The 24259-nt window shown below is 39.7% G+C and overlaps 1 long non-coding RNA gene across 1 annotated transcript; it reads left to right on the plus strand.

Moving 5' to 3' along the window:
* The first annotated feature begins 228 nt into the window (after nucleotides 1–228).
* LOC114637762 lies at nucleotides 229–24047 on the plus strand. Its single transcript, XR_003713790.1, has 2 exons — nucleotides 229–329; nucleotides 23771–24047. It is a non-coding gene; the product is annotated as an uncharacterized LOC114637762 (long non-coding RNA).
* The last annotated feature ends 212 nt before the right edge of the window (nucleotides 24048–24259 follow it).

The following is a 24259-nucleotide window of genomic DNA, read 5'->3' on the forward strand; positions in this document are numbered from 1 at the left end:
GCAACAAGGGCCCCAGTGCAGCCTAGCCTTGTTATTCTATTAGAGAAGCAAGAAATGTCAAATCTTACGTGAAACTCTTTATTTTTGAAATCGGGCAATTAATGTAATTAAGATACACCTACAGGCCTCTAATTTGCAAATTATTTTCACTCTTCCTCTCTCCTCCAACATTATTAAAAGGAAATCTCATGGATTCTGTAATGAGCCTATTCTATTTTCTTTCTCCAAAGCTCCAGAAACATGACAGAGAAGAAGAGGACTCACCAGCCTTTTGGAGATCTGAGGAGGAGATGGCTGCAGAGGCGGAGGCTCTGCGGGCCTATTTTCAGGTAAACATTGTAGAAGTAACTTTTATTCTGCTGTAGTAAGTAGCTACTTACTGCCTGCATCTGCTAACTGAGGCCTAGTCCTGGACACTTCCAGCCTCTGTGCAATCTTATCAAGGCTTATAATGTTTTTAGCCTCTGGGACTTGCTGCTGAATAAGCTTACCCTTTCTAGTTCTCTCCGAGCTCTGGCTGGCTGGTTCAACAAAGCTGTTCTAGCTCAAACTCCTTTCCAAGCTGACAGATTCAATCTGGCATTTGTCTAAGTCTCTGAATTGCTCTCCTTGGTCTCAAAGTAACTCTAGCATTTTTTCCTAATCTTCTGGCTTCTCATTCTCTGGCTCATTCTGTCTTTACCTGTGTCTAGCTTGTTCTGTCTTCAGTCTGTCTCTGTAATACTGTCCTGATAAAACTGCTTCCTTCTCCCTCTCTGTGCTGCTCTACTCTCTCTCTCAACTCTACTGCATTGCCCTCCATGAATTCTACTGTATCCTGTACTGTAATCTCTTCCTGTACTGTCTGTCTCTCTCTTGTCGCCTCCCTTTCCTCTCTCTTGAGAGTTGACCACATCCCATTTTGTCAAATCTTTCTCTGATTTGTCTCTTTGTCTGCCACTCAATTAGATATCACTTTTAAACGTGGCTGCTTCCTTTACAAACTAAATTTACCTTCATTGTTTGTGATTAAATGTGATTGCTAAGGGTGTGTCTGTATTCCAGCCAGAGGGATTAAAGGTGTGTGCTAAGGGCTGAGCCACACCCTAACTATAAACAGGCTCAAATATCTGGTAACAAAGCATCAAGTATTCCATCTTCACCCAGACCTCCTGATGAGCCTCAGGAAAGCAAAAGCAGTGACTAGAAGGAGGACAGAAACACAGCTACACCAAGTCTCCCTAAGCGGATTACAAAGGCCTTGAAAACTCTTGAGGAAAACCTTAACCCATATGGGACTTACCTGAATCTAACCACTGTAGGAATGGGCAGGAGTCTGGAGGGAAAGCCTTGAGATCTCCAGGTTCTTGTGTCCTGAAACAATGAACTGGACTAGGAGGCTATGGTGAATGGTCGAGATAGGGGTAACTTATAATAAAGAGAGCACTTTGGAGTGAACAAGAGGGCCAGAGACCTGGGGAGATTGGCTCTAAAATGCTCAGCCAGGAGAATGGTGAGCCTTTCTGGGCCATCTGTGTAACATCAGCCTCTCTGGAATTTAGAGATTGTTCATATAACTCTTACTACTGTGTATTGTCATAATTGTTTTACTTCATTGTGGATCTCTCGTTATAGTTTATAAATTAACTTTTAGTATATGTATAGAACGAAGTATTTAGAGGATTTTGCACTTTCCTTGGTTTGAGGCATCCACTGGGGATCTTAGACAGAATCCCCTGCAGGTTATAAGAAAACTGTTGTATACTTCTTTGATATGAAATGCAGAGACGTTCAAAGACACGTGGATTAACTGGCCATCCTCTCCCCAGCCTTACTTTTAAAATACCTTAATTAGTCAGTGACCTAGAGTATCTTCCCCTCTAGTGTCAGTACTTGAAGTTTGGGATAATATCAGGCTAGAAAGGGCACACTGAGGCCTCCTTCCGAGTGTGGCCAAGTGATTTTCTCCATCACAGAAAGCATTCAGAGATAGAACAAAGTAAGGTATTAGCTGAGAAGGAGGACTCCTCAAGGGTTAAGGGAGGACATTCAGGAATCAGTCAAGATTGTCTAGAATAGCATTTACCTTTTTATTTTTCTGTGATTTTTGAATGTTTCAGATTTTTTTCTTTTTTTTTTCTTTATGTAATTTTTTGGTGTATGCAGACACTAGCAAACAATTTTACAAGATCAGTGAGAGGATGGTCAAGAAGGAGAGGATAGTTGGTATCCTCAGTAGGCCATTGGTCCCAGCCTTTATGGTAGCCTTGTGCTTCCCTACAGGTGGTCTTGGTTTTCTCTCTGCCTCTCCAGTCCCTCAGTCCAGGCAGGCCACTGCAGCCAAGCACTGTAAAGCTCAGTTCATTCTGTCCTCTATGCACCGAGTCAGAGTTCCTTTGCTTGAAGGAATACAGTGAAGTGTAGCAGAAGCTATTGCTGGTGTTTTATTTTTAACCTTTCCCTCTGTTCACTTTCTATTCTGTCTGAAGAGAAAGGGTTGGTAATGAACACGAGTCTCTGGGAATGACCAAACACTGTTTTCTATTTAATTCCTCTTCACAAGTCTGGTGTGTCACTTTGGAATGCCCTGTTAAAATGAGGGTCCCACATCTTGAGGCTCAATTTATTAGGCTGAAATTGTTTTTCTGGCTTCCTATACAATGGGTGTTTTCAGGTAGAAGCAAGGAAGGTCTAGGCTTTTGCAGAGGTCTTTGTGGAATTATAAGGGTCTACATTAGAATCAGTCATCTACATGCATTAAGATTTTAACGTCTAACCCAATATTCTTACATGCTTCTTACCTGCTTCTGTGCAGAATCCTGAATTTACCTATCTTCCAAGTGAATTCATTTAACTGTAACTCTTGCCAGAAAGACATTTGTTCTAGGCAGTCATACAAACCATTGGGCACCATGCCTATTCATTGTTTTAATTAAAACTTGTATCTCTCTTTAATGGGCTTTTGTTCAGACTAACTAAATGGCCTGTTGAGAAGTCTGATATAGGTACTGAGACTAGCAAAAAAAGTACAGTAGCCACTGTTACTGGTATGAAAAGAGGGACATTAAACAGATAGTCTTCAAATTTTACCAAGATCATCACCACAACTTGCAATACAAAGGAACTAAATATACTTCCCTCATGACATATGGTCCTTAGCTTAATCCCTTTGCTTATTTGATACTGGCCTTTCCATTTCCAAATTCCATCTTTATACTGAATTTTTATATAGTGATATCTAGACTAATGATACATGACTTAAGAAAGTATCCTTTGTTTATGTAAAATTAAGATGACCTTTGCTTCACTAGGCTTTCCTGATAATGCAGTCAGCAGTATGTTTGTCTTGGGCAGGGTGACTTGAAGGACTTTGTTTGTTGACACTCTACAAAACATTGAAATTCCCAAGAGGTGTAGCCAGAAATGGGATGGGGATCTGGGAGGGATGACAATCATAAATAGTTACTGAGAATGCACACAGAAATATCCTACTATTATAAAACCCAAGCTCAGCCAGGTTCATTTTTTCTGTGTTCAGTGGTATAGAAGTGGCAGCATTCACAATGACAACAAGACAGTTGAGCCCATGGGCATCATTCTTAGCTGTTACACTGCTCACTACTCCAGCAACTTCATATTTCCTTCACCAGCTCCTATGGTGGTCCTCAAGAAGTCCTTGTATGCTCTTCTAGCAGCCTCTCAGGTTTCCTTCGAAAGAGAGCACTTTCTCCTCTACTGCTGAGCTCCTTTACCTGTCTTTCTGCCACCCTGTACAAAGTAGTACAAACTAAAGTGAACCCCAATTTCACAAGCAGTTTGGCCCAGTTATGAGCCAAATCAGCAAGTAGTTTGCTGGTTAATTGTGCTGATTCCCACAAGGCTGCTCTCCTTCCTTGTTACTCTCCCATCTGACTGTGTGGGTAGATCCAGTCTACATTGTGCCTTCCCTTTCCTCATAACTTCTCTTGTCTTTTCTATCACCTAGGATACTGCTTGCTTATTATTTCCTTGATTCACTTTTTGCATTGCACTACATTTATCTGAAGCTGGGTAGCCTTGCCTCAGTGTAAAAAAGAACACTGTTTCTAATTAGAAGTATAAAAATAAACAGAAAAGAGATATAGTGCTTATGAAATGCCAGTTCTCCATAGTTGCTCACCTAAAACTACCACGACTGAGCTTCATTTTGTCTTATAGAAAGTGAGGCCAGTCTCTCTTTGGCTTAAATTCCATCGCCAAATTGAAACCCTGAAATTGCCTACTTGATCTATTTAGAAACATTAAAATAAAACCATCTTTTAGAGATTTATGTATTATTCCCACCTTGGGAAAATACACAGTGAAGATCAGGATTCAAACCTAGAGTCAGCTGACTCCAGACCTACAGTTCCCAGTGTGTGGAGAAGATAAGGTCCAGTGCAGAGAACAGACTCCTATATGCCCCTGCCAACCAGAACATAAGTAGTTCACCATTTCTTGGGAAATCATGAAAAGCACACACCAACTTTTGCTGTGGCAGTGAAATCAGGAATGTACTGGTTGCCAAGTGAAGCTCTAACTGTCTTGATGTCCACTTGACAGATCCCCAATGAGACTGGGCTACTTTGGTTCCAGGAAGTCAGTGCCTCCTCTCTGCCTCTGTGAATTTATGCATTGGCTCCCGGTACACTGAGCTGATTTCCGGGATGGACTTTGTGGTGTGTCTCTTAGTCTTTCTAAATCACGTTAGATGACAGTGGATATGCATCTCCTATCTTAACCTTGCCTGCTTTCTGGAGTGTGATGCTTCTCTATGTAGGTATTTAACACTTGAGTTTGCTGCCTCTCTAATTTTAATTCAGCATGATGTCTCCCAGTGGGACATGATGCTGTCATCGCCTCCTCCCCACTGGAACCAAGGGATCTATCTCTGCTGTAAGATATGCAAACATCACCTCCCAACTTGGATAGGAATTGAAAGCAGGGCAGGTTTCTACCGAGGGTTGTGTCAGTGAGATGCTTCATAATTCATAATACTCCCTTAGGGGTGTGTCATTATACTATAGATAATTGGTTGTCTCTCATTCACTTATAACAGTGCAGTGCAATTTCAAAGCAAATGAGTTGGCCCAATACAGCATTATTAGTAGTTACAGATGTCAAGAGAGATTTTGGCACCAGAGGATTTTTTTTTAAGCCACTATAGTTTCAGCCACTGGACAGTAGTCACAGGCAGCAAAGTCAGACAAGGTCTGCCTGGTTGTCTCATGCTGTATTCTATAAATTATGCCTCTTAAAATCTACCCAAGTAGACATAGAGAGGGTTTGCCTTTCACATGAACAGACTCCAGTGAGAAAAACTCAAGGGATTCATGAAAGAAATTTTGAAGAAAGAGGTAGGGTTTAAGTAGGGATTTAATCTGTATCCCCAAGGGGAGGGACTCCCATTAATGGGAATGAAACTGTTAGTCTGTCCTCCTCAATCACCCCTCAATTGATATGATCACAGCTTTGCTTTAGCATGTTAGAGTCAGAGATGGTGCCTCTCTTTAGACTGAAGATATTTCAGTAATGTTCATCCTTCATTTTAACACAATGATTTAAAAGGAGTGAGAAAAGAGAATTCTTACTTTTTTTCCTAGTCCTTTTTTCCTGTTCTATAATGCAGCTCCTTTTTCCCTTTGTGTCACATTTCTAGAATGTGTTTTCAATTGCAATGGCATAAAGATAAACATAGACCAAGTTCCCCGAGTCTTGAGAATATGATAATACATAGAATCATCTGGAAGTAATCAAATATAATGTCCCAGGAAATGACTTATTCAGAATACCAAGTTGGTTACTCTTTTAAGTTGTTTAGCTGTCCATAAGACAGTCTACCCCAATATTCAAAATAGGCTTTATGTTTGGTTTAATATTTTGCTGAGTAAATAGTTTAGGTAAAAATATTTCTGGACCAAATAGTTTAGGTAAAAATATTTCTGAGGCCACTAATGGCTAAAAGTTCTTAGGAGTGAGGATAACGGGTAGACTTTTCTACCAAGCTGTATCTTTGCACATAATAGAAACATGCAGGTTAATTTTTCTCCTTGTGAATCATGGGCCACAAACATGAAATTATTTTCAGGAAAGTAGGACCCCCAAATGACTATGAGTTGTAGGCTGAAGAAATGACTCAACATTAACTGTACACTTTCTGTTTTTCCAGGGGACCTGAGTTGAGCTTTCAGCAGCTCACAAACAGTTATAACTCTAGCTCCAGGGGATCTAGCACCCCCTTTTGGTCTTGATGGGCAGGCAGACACACAGACACAGACAGACAGACAGACAGACACACACAGAGACATACACACACTCACAGACATACACAAACACACACACAGAGACACACACACAAACACACTAAATCTTTAAAAACAGAGCTTTAAGGTTTCTCCTGGCATCTAGTAAAATGGGAGTATAGTAAAACATAGCTCTCCATCTCTGTCTCAGGAAATGGATGGATGCACATTAATCAGCATACTCTGCTATCTTGTAAAACCTCCTCAAATAAATCTGTTCCATCACTAGGTTTTGCTTTTTCTGCTTGCTTCTCTCACCTTTGACAGGCTTCTCCTTCCAGTGTGTGAATTTTGTCTTCCCCTGCCTCCTTCCTTTCTAGCAAAAGACAGAGATTTCTGGAGAGCATGGGAGGTTAATCTGAAGGAAGGCAATGAAAATTCACATTAATAATCCTTGACCTCATCACATAATAATAGCTAATGTTCACTCACTTCACCTGTTCCGATGCCTACAGTGTGCCTTGGCCGCCTCTTCATCGTAATTGCTGCATTATTTTGACATGCGCGAACATCACTCAAGTTATCACATCACTGCACAACTTGGATTATCCACGCTAGACTCACCAGCAAAAGGAGTGCCTTCTGGTTTCAACTCGTAAAAATAACTCTTCTCCAATGAGCTAAAATGTAGCTCAGTATATTCAGTTCATGAGTTGTAGATATTGGAAACTGAGTATTTTATCTATGAAATCATCCTCTGCTCCATAATTACGGAGAAGAGACTGGTTCAGCCATATAACTACTAAACTCCGACCTCAACCCAAACATGCCTAATGCACAATCTCTTCTTGGAAACAGAGGCAGGCCAGACTTTCTGAAACAGAACAGAAGCAATCCAATGACAATGAAAGGAACAGACCTGCATTTTTATATAATTGAGCTCTTCAAGAGATGAATCCCTGCTTGCCTCTGGCTCTTTTGGTTCCACATTATCAGTATCATAGAGCATTTGATGTCTCTACAAAAACCTCCTGCAAGTGTTTTAGAGTAAGAAGGTCTAAAGGCAGTTAATTACTCTTCTAGGGCAAATGTGTGTTGGTCTTGCGCTTTACATGGAACTTTCTGGAAGATACTTTGAAACAAAAAAGCTGATACAATGAACATTGTCGTTACAAAAAGTATGTCCCAGCTTGTTCCTGCCCTCTCTGAGTCCAAGCTCTTGTTTTCACCACTAAGTGAATAAAACCATTCAGGCACTCTGAGATGAAAGTTGATAGTCTTGAGGGTCATACCAAGTTGTCTTCAGTTTCAGGTTTTGTTTGCAATAAAATATTAACTACATCACTTTGTTCTTCTGTGGATTACATGGATAGGAAAAGCACAGCACATGCTCCCTGGAACTCTTATAAGGAGAATAAAATAGTAAGGTTGGGAACTATGGTGACAAGGTTATAGGTCATAGCTTTTCTATTATTTAAAATTTTGAAGATGACAAATTATCAGTGTGGTTAAATCAAGAGAAATTGGTTTAAATAGTTATTAAATACAAGAAACTACAGAAGGGAGAAGTTTTGGACTATCAAAGAGGAAAGAAAAATAATGACTTGTGCTCCTCTTCCTAAATCCAACCACCATTGGAGATATTATTGGAGATGCCAACATAGCAAAATTTCACACAGGCAAGAGAAGACAGAAATCCAGAGAGGTGAGCCCAGCATTTGGATTGCTCTTCCATACTGAAGGTTTACATGAGTCTTGGATAGGAGAATAGATTTAGAGGTTGCTCATGATAGAGGTTTTACCAAGCCTCTATAGATGAGTGATGCCAAACATCTTGCAGTATTAGTCCTTGGGGTAAGAGTAAGCTAGATATAACCTATTCTTTTATTAACTTCAACCCAACATCAAATCATCAGAATATCTGAAAGATCTCTGTCCTGAAAAGTAAATTAAAATTATTGCAAAATTGTATTCCTTTAATTTCCTGGTAGGAAAAAACGAAAAAAAAAAATCTTCCTTGAAGACTATAACACCAGTGTAAGATCTTAGACTATTCCTACCATTTATTTCCAAATAGAATACCCAGCATGTATGTCTGTGTGCTCATACATAAGAATACCAAAAAATGTTAGGAACCAAGTTGCCATCCCGTTCCCCTTAATTCATATTCTAAGGTCCTAATTACCTTGTAATGTTGCTAATGGTGGTTCTTTGCCAGGTAACTAAGTAAGGATGTCATCATGAGCATGTGGCCTCTATGATGGATTTAGTAGGCTTATAAAGTGATTTGATTTTGATTTGCCTCTCTGTGCTAACCTGAGATGTTAACAAGAAAGGGGGATGACTTCTGGACAAGAGATAGAGCATCAGATCGAGGCAGCCTTGCTGTTGGACCACCTGTTCTTCAGAACTGTGGAAAATAGATTTCTGTTGTTTACGTCTCTCAGTTCAAAGTATTTTGTTACAAATAAGTAACCAATCATGATTTATATAAAACTGCAATTATCAGATGTAGATGTTAACCTAATTGTTTACTTCATTCCAGATTAAAAACTGTAAAATTCTTTAGTTTTTTTAAATTTAGCATAAAGCTAGAATATATTTTAAAAATCACAGATGTTTCAAAGGTTTTCTTTTTCCAGTTTCAAATCTTTCATAGATTTCTACGGTGGGTAAGTGAATTCAGATTTCTGGGTATTGAAGTGGCAAAAACAATAAAAATAAATAAGTAAAATGTAATTGCTTGTGAAAATATCATACCCCAAGTGAAGCTCCATGGCTTCAGAATGGCATTCTGCTTATATAGATACTCATTGGGATTTATAGGATTTGGAACAGGGCAAGTGTTTTGAATGGAATAATGATATTCTGTTGCTGTGATACCCTGTAACATAGGCAAGGAAAGGTCTATTTTGACTAATGATTCCAGAGAGATGGTGTCCATTGTGTCATAAAATGTATGGCAATGGGAGGCAGGGCCTCGAATCTTGCTGATAGAATTTTCATTTATAAATAGGCAGCAAAAGACACCAGGAAGTAGAGAAATGTTACAAATTCTCAAATTTAGCCTCTAGTGATAGTGCATCAAGCTCTGTAACCTTCCTAAACAGTGCCATCAACTGGGACCAAGCCTTCTAATTCTGGAGCTCTGGGGACATTTCTTATTCTAAGAAATGTCTAAGAAATTCAAGATGCCACTTTAAAACCAACAGTGTGATACTTTCACATGTGAGCTAAAGTATTAAATTTTTTAATAAAGTGAAAGTAAGTAGAGAAAGATAATGGAAGTGAAAGTTCTTTGTGAAAGGCATGATGACTCTCAACTAGTAATTTCATAAGTAGTGGAAGTATTTTTATCAAATAAAATTTGCCAGAAAATCTGCAAAATTCTCAGATGATGCAAGAAAGTACTAAGTAGAATTATTATAAAACCAAACAAAAAACACAATAGCATAATGAGTAGATTTAGTGCCACATTTTTCATAAATATAGCGGTTAGTCAACTAAACCATGAGCCATTTGAAAGTAATGGTATGAACCATAGTGAGATAGAGAGACAAAGAAGAGAAAATAGAAGTATAATGGAAAAGTCCAATATGTATTTATTTAGAAATCCATAAGATCCAGAATTTTAATGGAAACTATATTTTAGGAGATAATGCCTGAGAAACTTTCCAAATTGGAGGGAAAAGGCTGTGTATACTGGTTCATACTAGTAATCTAAGCTCTAAGGATGCTGAGATAGGAGAACCATTTGACCATAGGTGTTCAAGACTCCTTAACAACATAGGGAGATCTTGTCTCAAAAAAAGAGTTGGTAGAGCTGTAGCCCATTCAGTAGACTTCTGGCTGAGCATACAAACAGTGCAGGCTTTCATTCTAATGAAGTATAAAACCAGGTATGATGGCACACTCAGGTAAACTACAATACTCTGGAGGTGGAAGCAAGAGAGTAAGAAGACAAGGTTATCCTTAGATGCATGGTTGGTTTCAAGCTACCTAAATATGCATGACTTTATCTTTGTCTCTGTCTCTCTATCTCTCTCCCTCTCTCTCCTTTACTCTCTCTCCCACTCCGTGTGTGTGTGTGTGTGTGTGTGTGTGTGTGTGAAGTCCAAACGTTCAAGAATATACCCAAGCCATAGTAGGGAGTAAAGGACAATCCACATGAAGATATACCATAATAAAATTGTAGCAAGGTATAAGAAAGTTTTTAGACTTTAGAAATGTGTATTTTCAAAGACAAACACAACAACAGTAACAACAACAACAAAAAAAAACCCTATGAAAATCAGTAGATCAGGATATGTAAATAGCCAAGAGAAAATAACTGGCAAGCTTCATAGTTCGATATCCATAAAGTTCACGAATTCTTCATGAATGCTACAGTTTAGATCTTCAATGTTCCCCAATGCCTTGGCACATGTTAAAGGACTAGTCTCATTCTGGCACATTTGGGAGTTGATGTAAACCAAGAACTGAGTATATATAGTAAGATGTCTTAGGTCATGCTCCTTAAGAGAAATATAGGATCATGGCCTTCATCTTCCACTGGTTGCAGTAGACACAGTGCCTTTCCTCTAACAGGCTATCTATTCATAAGCCCATATGCAAGATGGCCAGTTGACTGTCGACTAAACCAATGAGCCAAAAAGAACCTTTTCTCTTTATGAGTTGGTTATCTCAGATAATTGGCAAGATGACTTTTTGACAAACCTAAGAAATTTCATCACCAGTAGACATATTAAATGAAAAATACAGAAAAAGCAATAAAACAATACAAAAAGGAAACTATTCTGAGCTGAATGAAGACAACTAAAACTTATAGACAACTAAGCAAGCATTTAGAGGGTAATTTTCTTTTAATTCTGACTTAATGCATTTATTGAATAAAATAATAGCTGTAAAGTATTGTAGAAACCATTCTGAACAATTAGAGAACTATGAAATTATAAAAAGGAGATAATAGAGATTAACTGTACAATGGGAAACACATATACAATCAAAGAAAAAAGATCAAGAAGACCAAATCCTGATTCTTTGAAAAGAGAAATCACCAAAGAAATCCAATGTTAAAAATAAAAAGACAGGCTTCTATATAATTAGTACAGTTGTTAAAATGAGTAAGAGTATATGGAATAACACCAGGGCAGAACATTTGAAATTTTGGATTAACTAGTCAAGTTTCTAGAAAAATATGATTGTTCCAACTTCTACAAGATGAAAAAGATTATATGAATAATTCGATAATGATTAGAGAATTCAAGCTGCTTTCCAACAAATATGTTGTAAGGCCCAGACAAATTTATTGATCTAATCAGCCATGCAGAAGAGAATGATACTTAAATTCTGTCAGAGCAGGAATAGGAAGGAAAGAAAAATTTTATATGAGCTACCCTGCAAACCAACCAACCAACCAGGAGAGTACAGAAAGAAAATGTACACTCTAATGGTATTTAGAGATGATGAAGTGCTAAGTGATGCCAGATAGATGGGGGATACACAAACATGGGTTATGTATTTGTACAGTTATCAGGAGGACAATATTAGTGATCAGTATGACTTCTGCATTGTGATACAGTATTAAATAACACCTTCCCTCAGATTAGTCAAAGGGGAAATGAGAGGATCAGCTCAGGAGGTGTGGATTAATTTATAGATCAAAATATCATCTACATAAATATTGAAGCTTTGATACACTGTAAAAGAATTTATAAGTAATGTTGAAAGATTGTCAATCCAAGATTAACAATGACATCAGAATGATCATTGTTGACAGCTGTACTATGAAATGTGCTCAAGCTGCCAGCACACAATAAATGAGAAGGAATGAGAGACAAATAAAACTGTCATTATTTGTGTGCAATATGATGATATACTCACAAACTTCCATTATAGGGAATTTATTAGAATTAATCAATAGACTTAGAAAGATCCTTCAACATAAAAATAATATACACAGTTTCAATTTCTCTATATTCACAGTTAGGAAGGAAAATATTTTAATTTAACATTATATTAATGTAAAAAACCATATACCTAGAAATAAAGATATGCAATCTTCTAGATAAAAAATATAAAATGTTAAGAAGCATGAATTAAATAAACAAAGAGATTAATTACTGGTTTATGAAAACTCAATTTTTTTCAATCACTCTTTAAATTCGGGGGGATGCAAATCCAAAGTCTCATGGTTTGGTTTTGGTGAAAGGTGACAAATTGACCCTAAACTCATTGTAGAAATGTAGCCATATAAAGCTAAACAAACAAACAACCACTACTACCAACAAAAGCCAAGGTTAAAGACACTCTGGGGCTTGTTCTACAAGATATTGGGACTTATTTGTGACAAGGCCACAAGACTTAAGAAAGCATGATGATATTGGCACACATACAAACAGACTGACAGAACGATATAAGAAGCTGGAATGAGATGCTGGCATATATGAGCACTTGATTTATGAGAAAATGATACCACAAGCCTCTGGGGAAAGGAAAATCTTCTCAGTAAATTGTTGTAGGCAAATTGGCTATCCACATAGAAACTTAATAAAGTGAATCCCTGCCTTACATTGTATATAAAGGTTGGTTCCAGGTAAATTTTAACTCAGAATGTGCAATATAAAACAATAGAGGTTTTGAAGACAGTATAGAGATTATCTTCATGATTTGCTATAGGGAAAGGCTTTAACAAGGCACACACACACACACACACACACACACACACACACAAAACCTCTTTAAGTTCAGCAAGAACAAGTTAACAAATTGGACTTAAAGAAGAAATTGACACCCCCACACCACTCCCAAGGAATGTTGAAATGGCCTATTGTTAGCCTGGAGCAAAATGTAGCTTAGATCAGAATGAAATCCCAGACTTGCTTACTGCAACTATCAGAGTTTCTACAGACAGCCTGTAATAAGTGCTTGCAAGACTATGGAAGAACAGAACCACACAAGTTGCAAACCAGGCAACATTCTGTTCCCAGTATGCTTATGGATACTCACTGAGATGGTAGAATTAGAATATATGAAGCAGTTACTACAGAGGTCAGACACTAAAAATGAGGTAGGAAGAAAAGGGAAAGAAAAGGGTAGTGTGAGCTGAGAAAGAGCACAGGGGCCGGCAATGTTCCATTCCTTGGCATGGATGGTAGGAAGATATGTATTTTATCTTGTTTTGAATTAATTATTTAAGCCAGATAGGAGCCATCTGCAGTTTTTCTCTGTGTGTATTATAGTTCAAGAAAAAGAAGAAGAAGCAAAAATAATCAGATAAGTGAGAAAGTAACAACAACAGCAAGAAACAGAGAAGGAAAGGAAGAGTTTGGCTTTACTATAATGTCTAATTGCTGGCTGGATACTCGGTTGTTGCATGTGGGCACAGGTCAGAACAAGAAAGTAATTGTTACATGGCATCTTAGCAGAGGCACTCCTAGTGCATGGAGCATTGATCACCCTACCTGACCACCTTTCTCCCTGACTTCAAGACGCTACACTGGCAACCCCATATTTATTTTTTAAAGTGAATAGTAGAGACTACTGTGAAGAGGGTGCTTTATTAGTAGTATTAACTCGTAATGATACTATGTAAGAAGAGCTTATCATGAATAACCTGTTTTAAGTACTTCACAGACTTAATCTCAAACCTCTCAGAGATGCTCCAGTTTTCCTGGGCTTTCAGAAGCAGGAATGGAGGCTAGAGCTATGTGACTTGCCCCAGAACTCTGGAAATTCCAGGTTCAGGTTATCTAACTTGGGAGCAGGTGTTTAGTCTTCACAACACAGTTGCTGTGTCTTTGAAGAAATATCTGTCCCTAAATATTTCTAGCTAACTGACAGCTAGAGTTATCCAGTGAAGCAGAAGAACAAGATACAGTTTTTTTCTTACTTCTTCACTAACTTCAGGAACAAAGCCAGCTGGGGACATAGCACTATCTCAAGTCTCCAATTACGAATTTGAAAACACACACTTCATTAGATAACCTGGAATAAACCATAGCTAGTCAATGTTGATGGCAATCCAATAGATACTCTCCCTTGAATCAGCGAGGACACCCAGGGGCTCTATTCAGGATCCTTCAGTTAGACAGAGGGTCTTTGAGAATCTGCCATTGTTTCTTAGAAAACATGTAGAAGAACATTGAAAGATTTAATCAGAGAATAGGAATAGAATGGAACATGTTGCAGTAATATTTTAAAACGCTGTATGCCAATCTGGCTTGCTCTCAGTCAGCTGCCATCTTGCCGTCTAGACCAAGCCTGTGGCCACAAGCAGTTGTGTTGCATTTTTCCTGCTGCTCAGCTCAGGGTGTCTGCTCAGGCGACCAGAGACACGGGCCCTGCCACCCTTCTCAAACCTCCAAAGTGTCTCCACAAGGCTAGGCTGAGCCAAGACCATCCCGTCATCCACGCAGTGCCCGGTATGAATGAGACTCTAATGCTTAAAGATTAATCAAAGGCTTTATATGTTTGGTAATGCTCAACGAACTAGATGCCCACACAATTGGAGATGTTTCCCAATTAACTAACCTAGATATAAGTTGTTACCCAGGATTCCTCTCAGTACATGTGTGGTCATCCATGGTGCCAACAATTCTGCCTCCCTAGCTCCTCCTCTTCCTTCTCCTCTTCCTCCCTTTACTCCTCCTCTTTCTCTCCTTACTCCTCCCACCTTAGCTCCTCCCAACTTGCAAGAATTTCCTGCTACAGGAACATGGCAGATGCTTCATTTTGGAATTACCAATTCCATATGCAGAACATGTTCTGGAATGTGACCCCAGCCTAGTCCACATCTTCTATTGACGAATTAACAAAGAACCAGAAGCCTTCAACTAGGATGTTGATAACATCAGGCTTGAAGAAATCGCCCACTCATCATTGGGAGAAACCAGAGACAGGAGAATCCTCTACAATGACAGGAGCCAAGAAACCAAGAGGGGAGGTCCAGTACTGTTACAAAGGTGTTGAGTCACCTTTCATTCAGAGGAAAATTTGATGTTGGGACATGTTGCTTGTCATGAAAGGATTCCTAGCTATCCAAAGGGCATAAATTGCTATTTCCCCAGTGGTGATTTTAAATGGGATGCTTCATAACATAATCACCAACTATTGGCTAAGAACTCATTTCAAGCCAAACACAGTAGTTATCCTGCCCCATCAGAACTGATGATACCTCTAAAGGAGGAGGGTGACCACAAGAACAAGAAAGTATGTACCTGGACCCTGGGCAAGTCACTGGTACACTGTCCACCACAACTCTGATCTAAGTGATTTCAGACTTTTATCATACCATGAACCAGTTGACATTTTATCAGTCATGTCTATCCACCTCCCTCTGCTTCCCTAAAACCCCCATCACATAACCCCCAGAGCCACCTTATGATCTAGAATTAGCCAATGAATTTTAATGAGTATTTAAAATTCTTTTCAAAGAGTGGGAGTCAGTACATTAGATGAGAGATCATGTAATAATTAAGCATTAAAAGAGCTCAACAGAATATTCTTTTTTGCCAGCACATATCTTTAGGTCAAGCAGGTCTATAAAAACCAGCAGATCATTTGCACTCCTTTAAGACAGGCAAAAAACGATGTTGAATGCAATTAGATGCTCTTACCAATGTCCTTCCACTAAAGCTCTGCATCTTGCTCCAATGAGGCAAAATTTTGACCTACTGGCATTTTGAGCTGCAAATTGCTGGTGTGGGGTGTGGTATTGCCTTAAAGAACTCAAAGCTCATGCTGGTATTCAAGTCTCCTTCTAATTAGAAACAATGAACCTGAGGCACAGCTCCCAGAAAGGGGAACTTTCTAGAAAGATCTAGCCTTGTCTGTGCGAAGAATCGAGGAGCTGGCCAAACTATTCTTCCTGTATTACTTCATCTCTTCCTGGCTTCTGCAAAGTTTTGAAATATATGTTTATGTTAAGGATCATACCTAGGGTTTAAAGCTATCCTTTCCCCCAATATTCTCATGCAAATCTTTCTTACTGTTGTCTATTCAGGAATTTCTTAAGAGCTCATGCATGGTTAGCTTCAACTTCTTTAATGTTTTAAAAGAGGGAGACTCAATGGAAGTTTGAAATAGTACAAGAATTTACAAGAAAAGTATTTTCTGAAAAAAAAAAATCTGAGAACTCCCTCATTCTGGGTAAGATAGAATTTCAGAATACTGCAATTAAAAATACCACTTCTTTATATAGGCTATCGTATGTAAGCTGTTAAGTCTGACTCTTAAAATAAATATCTTTATCTTCTAGATCTCCCAAGGTCACACCATAGAAAGAATGCATTAAAACAGAAAATAAAGTTAATAAAGTTAAGATCATGATCCTTCAATAGAAAGCAAGGTCACGGTCTCCCATCACCCTGAAGAGCCAACCAGGGTTAGAGCACATGAGTCCCGTTCATGCCCCATAGCAGTTTCCACAATGTTTTCCCTAATCTTCTTGCTAGTATAGAATCACATCAAACACTGACCTACTCCATGGTTCAATGTAGCATGGGTACCCTTCCTATTAGAATAATCTCCCTTCCTTCTTCCCTCCATTCATGATGAAGCCCAAATATCATCTGCTTAGAAAGGTGTTTCCCAAGTGCCCAATCTAAGGTAATGTTCCTAGTCCCTTCATCTCTTAATTCCAATCTTCCTTGAATAAGGGAGTGAGGCCCAGTAAAAGGAAACAAGGCCTAATGCTGGCTATGGTCCTGGTCTCTTTCCCTATAGATGGACTTCTAGATTGGTACAGGATATGTTTACTTGAACTTTTATATCCCTGTGTTAGAGTCTTGGAGTGGTGGAGGAATAACCCTCTGGTTCCCAAAGAGAGACAATCATCCCTCCTAGGATTGATACCACCACCGTTAATGCCCCTACTGAGAAATTTGAGACTGGCAAGAAGTGTAAAGATGATTGTATTTTGATTGTTGCTTTACTGAGAAAGAAACCTAGTAAGTTTTACAATATTCTCTCTACAGTTCAGAGGCTAGAGTCTCAGGCAGTGCAGGTGATGTGAAACAGTCTCTGTTCATGTGTCACTCATGTTTTACTCCAGTTTTCACTCCCTACCCCTCTTTAAATAAGGATTTTCCTTTAAAAATATATGTGTGAAGATGTGACCTCAGAGGCCAGAAGTTGTCAGATGCATCTGAAGTTATAGGTGGTGGTGACCTGCCTAGTGTGCATGAAAAGAATGGAACTTAGGTCCCTGGCAAGAGCAAGTAGCACTCTTAACCACTGAGCTATCTTTCTAGAGCCCTCATCCCTTCAGATTTTGATTCCAAGACAGACTCAATTGTAACTTGGACCAGTTGACGTGAATAATTGAGGTAAATCAGAACTTCCCTGACCACTGGTCTCACACTCAACGTCAACCACTTAAGGTTCATCTTTTTGGTTTTGTTGAAATGTCCTGCTCTAAGATAATAAGCAATCATTCATTAGTCTGAAGATTTATTTGGATTCAAATCTGTACTCGCAAGGAAAATGAACATAATTTGACTAACACCAGTTCTTTTAAATGGTGAAGAAGAAAGGGGGTGGGCACTTTAACCCATTAGTCAGCTGAAAGTGCTGAAGCCTTATAAACTGTGTGACAATTTTTGAGTGGGTGCCTATCCACTTCAGCAATCGTGTCTGCTATTCAGCTCCAGAGTTGTACATACTCCAGACACAAGTGCCATTAATTAAATGACATGCTTAGCAGACTCTTGGAGCCATTAATTATCAAAGGTAGCCTCTTCCACGCTTGGCTCTAAATGCCATTATAACAGAAGAACATGAGTTAGCTCTAAAGAATGAGCTGGAAGAAGGTCACCATCAAAAAGTAACATGGGAACAGTCTGTCACAGAAAGTAAATGACAAAGCATGAATGCCTTTTAGCTCCTTCTTTGCCCATTTGCAGGATCTGAGAGTGCTTCCCATTGTAGAGAATTTCTCAAAATTAGTTTATCTCCTGCAAGATGCAAGTGAATAGAAAGTAATCCTTTCATTTTGACTGGGTTGCAGAAAAGTGTTATATCAGCAGATTTGGAGACAAATAAAATCTGTTCTCTATATGCCCAAAGGAAAGAATGGTTCTTTTAGGGAAAGTCCCTACTGGGCATCCCACAGACACAGGGAAGTGGGTAGAAACACAGCAAGCACCCAACAAAGCCTTAGTGCCTATCTATAGTCTGTAACAGGAAGTATCCAAGCTGGAATGCAAGTTCCCCAGCCTGTTCTGTTTCATAGCCTCACTACCAACCTCAAAGCAGACACCATTTGATTTGCAGAAGAGACAACCCAGACATACCCGAGTATATGACTCAGAGCTCCAAACTTTCAAGTTGTTTTTCTTGAGTGTTTCCAATTCTTAAGAGTTTGATTCTCAGAGTCTATGGTCACTGTCTAAGTAGAGGTGGGTGAGCCGCAGCCTTGCCAGAGAACAATTGTCTCTACCCCAATTTCTGAGAGGCTTGGCCCTATGTTGTACAGGGCTACATTCTAGGGTTGCATTCTATTTTCATTGATGCTGCAGCCTGGGAAATACACTCTGTTGAATAGGAAGTTAATTAGCCCCTGGACATCTCAGGAAGTGCTGTTATTAATCAGCATGTGAAACATGCTACAGAGAGGTAATTTGGAGTCTGTCAGAATACTTGGAAGTTGCCCTACTCTCTAGATTTCACACTCATGCTGCTGGGTTTCTGGTAGTGAACCTGACCTAAACCCTTCCTAAATCTCGAAGAAAATGAAATATAATTGCATTGTCTCAGAGATACTCATCAAAGAGGCTCCCTGATCCTCGACATCTCTCTATCAGCTTTTCCTTCACCCACCTACTTTACCACATTGCCACCAGTGGCTTTTGTGATATAAGTTTTAAAGGCCAGTTTATTAAGAAAAAGCTGAAGAAGAGAGGTCAGGAGGCCCTGCCCTTAGAAAATTGTTCACCATACTTTGTTGTAGGCAGAATGCAGTTCTGTAGCTGCTCTGCCTGCCCCACTAGCCTGCTGGGAGCTAAGACTTTTAAAAGAAGATTGTTAAATAGGTTTTTGTGTGAGCCTCTCCAGGCTGTGTCATTGGTAAATGTGGTAACCTAATTTTAAAGCCATTCTAGGCCCAGGGAGATGGCTCAGTCAGTGTTTGCCATGCAAGCATGAGGACCTGAGTTTGGATCCCCAGCACCCATAAAAATCTAGGTGTTATAGTGTACACCTATAATTTCAGCACAGGGAGGCAGAGATGGGGAAAATGGGTAGGAGACACCTGAGTGGCTCACAGGACAGCCTGAATTAAGGGACTGCTGAGATAACACACACATAAACACACACACATACACACACACACAAAGAGAGAGAGAGAGAGAGAGAGAGAGAGAGAGAGAGAGAGAGAGAGAGAGAGAGGATAACAAACCATTTTTTGTCTTAGCCCTGTTACAAAAGCCAAACAGACCATATCATTAATCCCCATGGGCAAAGGTCACTACCTGCAAAGACAGCAGTGGCCCCTGTCATGTGAGTGAGGAAAACACTCTTTGTAAATCCTGTCTTGAATGGCTGAGCCATGCTATACTATGAACACATTTTAGAATGGAAGCACAGGGAGATAGGTGAGGACCTTGTCACCATCAAGTCTAATGCTTCCCGTCTGCAGTTTCTGCATTCTCCAGATCAAGAACAGTCAGTCCTCTGTTCAGGAACTATTTCACCTCCCCAGGTGATTCTAATGGGTAAGCAAATGAGGAACCACTACTGTAAAGACAGGAAAGGCCAGCCAGGCTCTGCAGTCCAAGCTTCCCTTTACACACTATCAAGGTATTTTGCCTGTGGGCAGCTCCCACTCAGGCCCAACTCCAGGAGAGAGACATAGCAATGTCATGTCACATTCACTGTAGAAAAGTACTTCCTTTGGACTGAGCATAAGAAGGGTTGGAGTAGGATTTTAAAAAACTTTCTTGGTACACCCAGTAAAAAGATGCTGCTTTCAATGTACTCAGAGAGCATGGAGAAAGGTTTTCTGGAGCTTAATGAGTGCATCATTAGGATCTAGAAGGTCCCCTAAAGGCCTGTGGGCTGGAGGCTTGATGCCTAAACTTGGCATTATATGGCAATGATGGACCTTAAACAGTAAGGTCCTCTGAGCTGTCTTTGGTTCATTGGGCTTTCAGGAGATTCTGGTCTTTTTGTTGTTCTTCTTCTTTTTTTTTTCTTCCAGTTCACTATGTGGTCTCTACTGTTAGCCAAAGCAACAGGCCCAACTGATCACAGACATTCTCTCCAAAACTTTGAGCCCAAATAAACCTCTCAGCTTCATACATTTCTTATCTTAGGATCCCATTATGTAAAGTGATAGAAAATAGGCCAACGTGATGAGAGTTTCACATTCAAAAAGTCAGTGGGGTTCAGTTTACACTCAAAGGTGGCACCTATGATGTTACCTGTACCCACTGAATCATACTACAGAGCACAGGGAAATGTCAAAGCCCTTCCTGTGCATTTCAGGGAAAGATGGATGCAAAGGTTTTCTGTAGTCTTTCCTGAAAACTTTGATGCGGGTCTTCTTTGGGACATTTTGATTTCTCTTCCAAATTCAAAGCTCCCTTTTCCAAATGTCTCTCCAACTATGCAGAACAATGGAAAATCCCTTCTGTTACCTTTTATGACTCTGGAGAATGTGCCCCTGACAATACAATGCTGTCCCCCAGTCATTTCTCAGGGATATTCTTGAAGGAGGGGACAGTTAACCTGCCAATATCATATATATAACCTAGACATAGTTGAAAATTGGAGCATGCATGGCTGCTGAGCTCCATGATTGTAGAAGGTCAGGTATCCAAGGCTGCTCACCTGACTCCTTGTGGTCAGTGTACTGGCCTCACTCTGTACAAAGTATTTTCCAAGTGGGCTGGAAGCATATCAGGGATTGAATCATTTACTTCCTCACCCCTTCCTGGGAACCCTGTTTACTTGTCAATAAATCCTTTCATTGACATCTCTGGGTAAAATTAAAAGCTCTACTGTCAGTGGTAGCTGTAACATGGAAGGAAACTGAAGACCTGAAGATGATTGTGCTGTGTTAGGTCCATTAAAACATGAGGGGATGGACATGCTACCAGCTGCACTCTGCATTGTAGAGGCACAGCTTTTACTAGATACGGAGTGCTGAGTCTTTAGTGCCTACAAGCATGGAAGAAATCAAAGTCATGCAAACAAGAGAGACAAACCTGCCATTAGGGCACATTGCAATACCCCAGGCACATTTGTGGGTGCTTTATGTAGATTCTGCAGCTCCTATTCAGTGTGCTCACCTCACTCCCCTTCATAGGCACACAACAAAATGTTGGAGTTGGATATATCTCTCCTCAAATCCTACAAGCCTACCTAGTGTTTGGGCATGAAAGGTAGACACTGCTTCTTATGATGCTCCAGACCAGCTATGGAAATGAAACTACCATAGATAGAGCATTGAGAAGCCAGATGGATATATAGGTGGAAAGACTGTATGAAGGATGAGTTATAGAAGCAGAGAGTGGGCTGAGAGAGAGTCCTGTGAAGAAAGAGATAAAGCAAAGTCAGGTTAGAGAGCTGGACTGAGAAGAGCAGGCAGTGGAAGTAACATGGGCCACAATGTCCAAAAATAAAACTTATGGAAGCTTCTCAGACATAAATCTGCCATAGACAGGCAAGGCAGAAGAAGAGAGAGGGCAAATTCATTTTCAAGCCAGCACAGGTGCCTCTGACTCAAAGTCAATAATGGTTCAAGGAAGAAGTCTGTGATGGATGTTTAGAAGATGACCCATATCTCCAGACAAGGCAAACAGTGCTAGAAACAGCAGCAAATGATCCCAGGGTCATGTGAGAATAGGACAGGACCCATCTCTGGAGGGTATTTTGACTGGTTCAAATACTCCATTCTTCTACCTTCTCCATGGTACAGCTCTGTGCTCAGAGGAGAGAACTCTGGTCCAGGTTAAGAGGACTCTGCCCCTGTATTATGATCCCAAAGGGACCACATATCATTACACAGATCTGTGCCACCCTGTGCTCTCTGACTTTGTACCAACTTGCAGGAAATGGGTTTCTAGACTCATAAAAATTCTTCATAGGCCAAAGGCCAATGTTTATATCTTTACCAAGGTGAGTTTGAATGGCTCTAAAATCAAGACAGCCTTAAATAGAGTCTTTGAAATAGACAGAGAGCTAGCCCTTCATATCCCAGTATCCCAGGTCTGCATCTTCTGTACTGAACTCAAACCCACAAATGGCAAACCAGGCATAGAAGGCAAATCATTTCTCTTCTGGGATTTCTGAAAAACACTGAGGAAGCAGTTGGAGCCATGAGTCAGAAGTTATGAGCACTTGCTTCTCTTCCACAGGACCTGAGTTTAGTTCCCAGCACCCACATCAGCTACTCAAAACTGCCTGCAACTTCAAATCCACAGTATCCAGTGCCATCTTCTGGCTTCTTCAGACAATTGCACACACATGCAACATACAGTTGTGTAGACACATTCATGTACATAAATAAAAAGATTTAAGAATAGAAACACTAGAGAAGTCTGTGATTCATGACTGTGCTTCTCAAAATCTTTTCATTTATCACATGCATAGTAGTTACTCTATTCTTCTAGCACCTTTCCCCCAGTCTTCCCCAGATTTCATGAGATACAACTCATAAAGTCTTCCCATCACTCTCTCTGCTCCCAGCTACCAGATGCTGCCTTTGCAGTTGCTGTCCACACAGATTTTACAGAGGCCAATTATTGAGGTTTAGATGGGTCAAGGATGCAACAAAGAAGGCAGGTACAGAGGTGTGAAATGTATCTCCATGGTCATCTAGACTTAGATCTAAACCACCACACTATACCATCAAGAGATTTTCTTATTTTCTTACTAGATAAGATATGGTAGGGAGAAGAAGTCTAATCATCTTAGTAAAAATGTTTAAGGTCTGGAACATGTCCTTAGGCTATCTAGTCTATTATATTTTCAGTATGTAAAGCTGATTCTGCCAGCCATACAGTGGTTTAATGAGTCCCCGAATCCAGGTGCCAATGTCTTTGAGTCACAGCCAAAGCTTGTTTTGAAATAGATTCCTGGCCCTCTCCATAGACCTGCTGAATCAAAGTATGGGGGACACAGTCCAGAAATCTGTGTTCTTAAGCTCAGCAGAGAGTTTAGACAACACTAATGCTTGACATGTTCTTCTTATATAGCACATATAAGTCTGAATTGCTTTGTTGTATACATAAGCTTTGAATTACTGATGTGGAATCTTTAGAGTCCTTGAAGCTGACCTTTTGTGATGTGGGTGATGGGCAAAAGACAAAGAAAGTACATGAACCCAGAGAATAAGTGTAGGCATCCAAAGGTCAGGGACCATTTATTGTACATAGCTTGCCCACACCTCAATATCATCTCCCATAAAATGTTAATGGCAATCCAACAGATTAACAGTAAACAAACTTACATTTTGTTTATTGCTATGCCTCAGAAGAAATGCTACTGGTTCTAACTAAATGTCTGTTTTTATGTTTTGTCATTTCCAGGCATGAGAGTATCTCAAACAATTCCCAAGGCATAAGAAAATGGACCTCATTCTTCTGGACTCTGCAACATTGGAAATGAAGCTAACCACCCTTTATATCACCTCACGATCCTGCAGCCTTGTGCAAAGAATTTTATTGTATCATGATGATAGATAAGCTAGCTTCCCAAACAGTAGCATTGACAGCCTGCCATAGTTTCTCAGTTATGTACTTAGAATAGTAACATTTCCAAACTGTCCCTTAGCCTGGATGAAAATAAAGTGGTTGCTAAAATATTTATCTGATGTTCTGGATAACTTAAACATTGATAGTTTGGGACCACCAAACAGCATAAATGAGAAAGTTGCTTTCTGGAAGCTAGTATGTTTCATGTGAGCCAAAGACTGGTATACTAGAAGGAGATTGGGAGCATATCATTGGGTTGGAAAGATAACAGCACAGGAACATTTCTGTGGACAAATTTTCCTGCCATTGATTCAGAAGAGTGAA

Source organism: Grammomys surdaster, unplaced genomic scaffold, assembly GCF_004785775.1.
Source record: "Grammomys surdaster isolate TR1022 unplaced genomic scaffold, NIH_TR_1.0 125428, whole genome shotgun sequence".
Lineage (NCBI taxonomy): Eukaryota > Metazoa > Chordata > Mammalia > Rodentia > Muridae > Grammomys > Grammomys surdaster.